This window comes from Mixophyes fleayi, chromosome 1 (assembly GCF_038048845.1).
Source record: "Mixophyes fleayi isolate aMixFle1 chromosome 1, aMixFle1.hap1, whole genome shotgun sequence".
Lineage (NCBI taxonomy): Eukaryota > Metazoa > Chordata > Amphibia > Anura > Limnodynastidae > Mixophyes > Mixophyes fleayi.
The window spans coordinates 189,063,070-189,071,195 of NC_134402.1; positions in this window are offsets into that span (position 1 = coordinate 189,063,070).

Genomic DNA, 8,126 nt, shown 5'->3' on the forward strand with positions numbered 1-8,126 from the left:
ACAGTTACACCTGCTCCCTTGCTAAACAATCTGTTTTGGAAGTGAAAAATGAGGCAATCGGGTACACAATCTCATCTTATCAGTCTTGTGCCACCCCTACCACTCCACCCTGTTCTGTCCCTCCACTGGAATCTTCCCTTCATCCTCTAAACATGCTCTTGTTTTACCCATTCTTTAAAAATAAAATAAATATATATATTTTAATTCCACTCTCTAACTACCTCCCGATTTATCTTTTCCATTTTGCCTCCAAAATATTGTGTCTACAACAGTCTCTGCAGCTACCTCTCTGACAACTTCTCCCTCCTTGATCCTCTCCAATCTGGCTTCCATCCCCTCCACTCCACAGTACCTGCCTTGACCAAAGTCACCAATGGTTTTCTCTCAGCCAAAACCAGGGGCCATTTCCTTCTGCAGATTCCTCTTTAACTTCCTCACCCTCATGTACAAGGCCAACTCTACTGCTCTCTACGTTTACATTCTCCTCTCCATTCATACTCTCTCCTGGTTGGCCAATGACCGTAGCTCACGCCCTTATCCAACATTTCTCCCTTGCCGCCGGATACACACACACCGCCTATAGAGGTATGTGTGCATCCCACCGCTATAGACCAGTATTCTGTCCAAATGTATAGCAGGAAAAGGAAATGATTGCATCCTGCTGGCGCTTTGTACACCAAGTGGGTAAAGACAGTCAAATTCGTCGGCTGCTGAAGGTAAAGCGGGGACAGAAAAGCATAACAGAGCCTACCGGTAGCTCAGACTATAGCCCAGAGAGTAGTGGAGATGAGTATGCCTCTGACACTTCGGAGGAGAGTGGTTTAGACATCCGCTGTGATGCCCCGTTGCCCACCAGTTCAGCAGAGTACATGTACCCAGAGAGGAGTTATATGTACAACCATTCTCCACCTTCTGCTAGCCATGATTTAAACAGCGGGTCGGAGAGACGAGGTTGTGTCTGTCCAAACGCTATCCAGAAACAGTGATGGCTCCAGGGCGTATAACAAAAAGCAGTACTGCCTGTACTGTGAGAAGCCCCTCTTAAAAACTTCCCGGCACATGGAGCATGTTCACCACAATGAGACTGAAGTAGCCTGGGCCCTGAAATGGCCAAAGCACTCTAAAGAAAAGTGCGTGCACATGCCACATTTTCGCAATAGGGGCAACTTTGCACACAATGCTGAGGCAATGAGGGCAGGCCATGGTGTTCTGGTCCCATGCAAATTTCAAGACAAAGAGATGGATGTTGAAGGCTTATCAGCTACTCACTTACCCCCACTGCTCTAACCTCTCTACTGTCTAACTCTACCAAGCCTCCTCATACCTGCAGAAATCTGAATTTTATTAATCTTCAACAATTTTTCACCTCTCTCCAACACCTCTCCCCAATCCCTACATTCTCATCCCCTGAGATGGCAGTACCTAATTTTCACCTAACCTTAGCAACGGCCCTTGATCAAGTGGCTCCAGCGACACTACATACCACACGTCGACTTCGATTTCAACCGTGGCACACTAAAGCAACACGCAATCTTCAAATACTGTCCCGTAAAGCAAAACGTCACTGGCGTAAATCTCGCACCTCTAATGACTTCTTCACATATACTTCTATCTACCACTCCTATCGAAATGCTCTGGACAATCCCCTCAATTCCTTCCCACTACCCTCTGACACCCTCTCTTCATTTGACCCCACAAATGAAGAGGAAATTTCTACGCTCTTCTTATCTTCCTACTCTACCTCCTGTCCTCTTGATCCTATTCCCTCGCAAATTGGTAGATCCCTGTCTCCTGTGCTCATTTCACCTATTAACTCAAATCTGTAATCTCTCACTCTCTACTGGCATCTTTCCATCACTATACAAGCATGCAGTGATTACTCCTATTCTAAAAAAACAAAACGCCGACCCAAACTCTTTCTCAAATTACCGTCCCATCTCTCAGCTCCCCTGTCCCTCCAAGCTTCTAGAGAGACTTGCCTACACTCGCCTCACACACTTTCTTTCCGCTAACAACCTGTTGGACCCTCTTCAGTCTGGCTTTCGTTCTCAATGATCTGATCACTGCTAAAACTGAACGCCATTATTCTCTCCTAATTCTCCTGGCGCTCTCTGCTGCATTTGACACCATTGACCACTCTCTTCTCATGCAAACGCTGTAATCCCTAGGTCTTCAAGACACTGTTCTATCCTGGTTCTCATCCTACCTCTCTAATCGCTCTTTCACTGTTAATTTCTCTGGAGCCACCTCTGCTCCGCTTCCCCTATCAGTTGGAGTACCACAAGGCTCAGTGCTAGGTCCTCTATCTATAACGCTTCTCTTGGAAATCTAATAAGTTCCTTTTGGCTTTCAGTATCATCTCTATACGTATGATACCCAAATCTATCTATCCTCTCCTGATCTCTCGACATCTGCGTTGTCCCGTGTAACTGTCTTTCTGCCATATCATCTTGGATGTCCTCTCGCCAACTCAAACTTAATCTTTCTAAAACAGAGTTAATAATATTCCCACCCACCAAAAAGAGCATACCTGACATTTCTATCTCTGTTGATAACATGACCATAAATCCCACCCCACAAGCTCGCTGCCTAGGTGTAATCCTTGACTCACACCTATCCTTTGTTCCCCACATTGACTCTATATCTAAATCATGCTACATACATCTAAAGAACATTTCCAGAATTCGCACATATCTCATGCAAGACACTGCAAAAACCTTAATCCATGCACTTATCATCTCCCGCATTGACTATTGCAATTCCCTCCTTACTGGTCTTCCCAAAAACAGACTCCAACCCCTACAATCTATTTTGCATGCTGCGGCAAAACTGATTTTCCTTGCAAATCGTTATTCCTCTGTTGAATCACTCTGTATGTCTCTACACTGGCTGCCTGTCTTCTACCGAATCCAATATAAAATACTTTTACTAACATATAAGACCATCAACAAAGCTGCACCAACATACATCTCCTCTCGTCTCAAAATATCTCCCAACTCGGCAACTCCGTTCTATACAAGATCTGCGTCTCTCATCCACCCTCATTACATCCTACCATTCCTGGTTACAGGACTTTTTTCGGGCTGCACCCACTCTGGAATTCTCTCCCTCGCACAATAAGACTCTCCTCTGGTCTACAAACTTTCAAGCGTTCTCTGAAAACCTAACTATTCAGACAAGCTTATAATATTCCACAAACCACCCTCTTAACCTCATCGCCTTTAGCCTGTTACCGCCTGTTACACAATTTCACCCAAGACAACTACCCATTGACCAACATTGTTGTGTGACAGGATCATTTAGCTTATGAGTCACTTTAACCATTGCAGTCTGGCTGGGCCAAAATGCAAAATGTAGACTTAACCTCGTGTCAAACTACCATTGTCCCATAGATTGTAAGCTTGCGTGCAGGGCCTTCTCACCTCTTTGTCTATTTTACCCAGTTTGTTTATTAGTTTATTATGTTTGTCCCCAATTGTAAAGCGCTACGGAATATGTTGGCGCTGTATAAATAAATGATGATGATGATGATTCATGCACTGTGTAGCCTGCCAGGGCTTGTTTGCAAGGAAATACCTGTGACGACAAATGAAGAGATTTAGAACTGATAGATATAGAGAAGTCCCCCTATCCCCCTAGGCGCAGAGTGTATATATCAAATAGTAGTGATGCGTATGCAGAGTAATGGTATAATGGATGACACTCCAAAAACCAATGGCTTAGCATGAGAAAACCCTCTGGTTATACTGTGGGTGACCTAGATATGCACAGATGTATAGACACAGCTAAGGACAGCAATTTTTATTGCTTGTATGTACTGCAGACAATCGATACAGGTAAATATATTGTTTGGCAAAAACACTGAATAGTTAGATGTTAATGCATATATACAGACCAAAATGCAAAAATATTGAAATAATCAAGGGTCAATCAATAAAGCAGTTACCTAACCGCCAGATGTAAAGGCATAACAAAGTTAGAATACAGTCAATGAGGTGTGGAAACTCCTTACACCTATTAGTCCTGAGAATAGCAGAGGCCGAGTGATAGGAATAGATGATACAGCCAAGTAAGTCCCCTGAATAAATCACAAGGGGGGATGTTCGGGCAATGTCCTCTTATAATCCGGTGGTTCTAATATAGCCAATTCAGATAAGGCAGATGCGTAGATGAGGTAACAGGTAACTGCACTGCAGTTGAAAACACATGAAATTTCAGAAAGCTATATGGGTCGAGATGGAAAGAGTTTATCTCGTCAGCTGCCTTGAAGAGTCCAAATGGAACATGCCTCATCTCTTACCTTTCATTGAAGATGTGAAAAAGATGCTTTTGTACCTCGATGAGAAGCATCAAGCCTACCAAAGTGGTCTATCCACCGAGCCTACGGTTAACCACTGGCAAAAGTCAGGTGATCTTGTTCAATTGAAGAAGAGAAGGGTTAGTTTAAAAAATTTTGCTGACTACCTTCTCCTCAAGAGATACCTCGGATCTCCACGAAGGTGTGTCCCTAGTGCTTTCCGAGGTTGAGAGGAAGGTCTGCCGGCACTTCAGTCACATTGAAATCCAAGGCGAGAAAAATCCCCATCCTGCTGACACCAGCTATGCAAGCTGCAATGAAACATCACACAGAAAAGTGTGACACATGTGGAGTGGATAGCCAAAATGTCTATATGTTCGCCAGACTAGCTGCCTTGTCACACTTCAGAGGCTCTGATTGCAGACGGCTGTTTGCCTGAGCGTGTGGGACCAAGCATCCCCACACGCTGTCTTCCACGAAGCTTCGAAAGCACATTGCCACTCTCTCGAAGGTTCTCAACCTAAACACAAAACTGGATCAGTTGGCAGACTTTCTTGGGCATGACATCAGGGTGCACCAGCAGAATTACCGCCTCCCAGAAGGTACCCTCCAACTCGCCAAGATCAGCAAAGTAATAATGGCTCTCGAGAGTGGCAGACTGGCCAAATTCAAAGGCAAGAATTTGGACTAAATGCACCTTGAGCTGGACGGTAAGTGGAAAATCTGGTGTCTGATGTATGCTTTTGACTTTTACCTCAGTCATTGACATATCTTTCTTTTCAGAACCGGTCTAGCTACAGAGCGACATGTTTGATGATGATCAATCCCCCGTGACAGAGGGACAAGTGGCCAAGCGTTTAGTTGACACTTCCACGTCAGAAGAGAGGCGGTGTATATACCTGGCAACACAGGACCAGTGCCCAGCCATGGCTTCACACAGGTAGGTATAGCACACAGTTTTGCTAGGCAGAAAAACTTTGCATTCTCTGTATTTTGCGGAGCCATAATGGACCACTCTGCTTCCTTTCTGGTTGCAAAGAAGTGCGGAGGAAATCCAGGGACAGAGAAGAGGTCCAGACTGTGGAGAAACACCTGATGAGGTTTATACAGACATGCCGGGTGCCCGGAAAGCGAGACACTATTGCATGCCTCATGGCTGAACCGTTATTATTATTATTAATTTTTATTTATAGGGCGCCACTAGTTCCGAAGTGCCGTACAGGGACAAACGAAATTACAATACGAGGTGAGACCGCACAGTACAGTAAACAATAAGCACAGTAACTCAGTGAGCTCAAAGCACAGCTAGGGGGGCGGGAGAGGGGAAGGTCCTCCTAAGACAGAGTCCAAGAGGGAGGCACGGGTGACAGGGAGACCCCCAGAGGGGGGAGGAGGGAGCGAGAGGGGACAAGGGGAAGAGGGTCCTCGAGGAGGAGGGCGAGGTAGCTGGAGAGCAGAGTTAAAAGTGGTGAAGACAAGAGGAGAGAAGACCCTGCTCAAAGGAGCGTACAATCTAAGGGGTGGTGTAGACAGACAGAGAGACACGGGGGAGAGAGGGAGAGAAGGAGGAATGGAGACTAAGGGAAGGGGAAAGAGGGGAAGAGGCAGAAGAAAAGGTAGGAAGTTAAGTGCGAGACTGGAAGGCTATAAGAAAAAGGTGGGTTTTTAAAGCCCGTTTGAAACTGGACAGATTAGGGGAAGTTCTGATGGAGGGAGGGAGCTTGTTCCAGTGGAGGGGGGCAGCGCGGGCGAAGTCTTGGATACGCGCATGGGTGGAGGTCATTGGCAGAACGGAGAGGGCGGGATGGAACCATGCATACTGAAAGATCGGAATGGTCAGGGGTGAAATACATAAAGAACCACATAACAGCTTTAAAGAGCGATCAAACTTGTTGAAATGATGCGAAGTGGTTGAACATGGCTGTAGTCTCCATGGCTAGGTGTCGGTGTAAGCGGGCATGCGGATTTCCTCAGACGGCCAGAATGCACAAAACTTTCCCTACCATTATTTATTAGTTTTATGTATGCGGGAATGTGGATGTCCTCAGACAGTCAAAATTCATGACACTTTCCCTATCTTGCATTCCGTGTCAGTACTTTATGCAAAGTCAAAGTGTAAATCTCATGTGGTGACAAACTGCTCCTACACATACCCCTATGACTGTTCTGTCGACAGGGCATTAGGAAAGGGGTGTCCCTATACACCATGTTCCAGACATGGGTCCTCACGATGCAATAAAAACAAGTGTGTGTGTGTGTGTATATGTGTGTGTTAATGTACATATATATACATTATATATAATGTGTGTGTGTGTATGTGGAGATAATATAAATATATAATTATTATTATTATATACTATATACACTCAGAGTGGGATTCTCCAGGAATATTCTTCTAGTGGTTCAGAGTGGGATTCTCCAGGAATATTCTTCTAGTGGTGAATCAGGAAAAATAGAAGAAACACCTAGGTTGTTTGGTCTGGATAATATGGAAAATGTGTCCAAACACATCATCATCATCTATATATACAACAACCCACAGCCTAGGAAGGCAATATACCAGACAGAATTTCCATAGTACACTTAGACAGTCCTTTCAGTCATTCAGACCTAAGGATGGCAAGTTAAATCAAATTTCATAACAATGACTATTGTCAGGTGCAATAACACCTATAGGGGACAGAATTTCACATTTTTTCAGCAGTTGGGACCTACTCTTACAGATCAATGGGTATTGGACATGATACAGATTACAGTTCCATCATTATCTGAAAGTAAATTTCTTTGTCCGGCCCAAACCTCTAAAAAGCAAGACAGAGAGAGATGTTTGCAAGGTTTAATGGGGATCAAGGTCATTTCTCAGGTCCCCCCCAGAGCATTTTGACTCAAGTTTGTAGATGCAAATGTTTTCTTCTTTTTTTTTATTGTTTATGAAAAGGTTGGAACAGTACAATCATAAATGAAATCAGAGAGCACAACTTAGCATGAAAATCAGCTGAATAAAACATTGCGTAGAAAGAACAGTTGGCAGCAAATTTTTATCAACCGTTATACTGGTTGGCCACATTTTTGGGGAAGGTAATGGGGGGAGGGCAGAAGAGAGGCCAGAAACATCAAAGAAGGGACAAGGGGGAGAGAGAGAAACAGTAAGATGAAGGGGGAAGAAGAGCAGACAATAGGAGTTTTTAATTGAAGAGTGAGTGAAATTGGAACAAGGACATTCACAGGTTCCAGACCTCGTTAAAGGATTTAAAGGAGTTAAGTAAGCTGGTCATAAATTTCACATGATGCACGTACCAGATTCTGGTTATAATGGATGGAAGTGTGTGTGTGGGATGGGGGGGTTTGAGGGTTGCTTCCAGTCAGCTGAATTGGGCAGGTGTCAGCCAAAATCATATGTCTAATTAGTTTAATGGCAAGTAGCTGAGAGGTCTCCCAGTGGGAGAAGAAAGAATTTGGGTTCCATGGGGATTTCCAAAGGGACTGAAAAGATATAAAAGTCTGGGGAGGATATTCATTTTGATGGTATTCAGCCTCTCCAGGAGATAAAGTAATGGGACCATGAGGCAAGGTCTAGTTTGATTTGAGCAAGGATGCAAGGGAAATTAGCTTGGAATAATTGATGATAATTTTTAGTTTTGTAGACTCCCAGATTCCCCTCTTTTGTAGACGCCAATTAAAAAGGGAAGGACCGCTCTAAGATGGATTTGACAGAATGGGGAATATAAAAATGTAAGACTTCCATTTTGTCTATTAATTTTATAGCCAGAAAAGTGGCCATTAATTCAAGTTCAGGCAAAAGAGGAGGAAGGGAAGTACCTGAGTATGC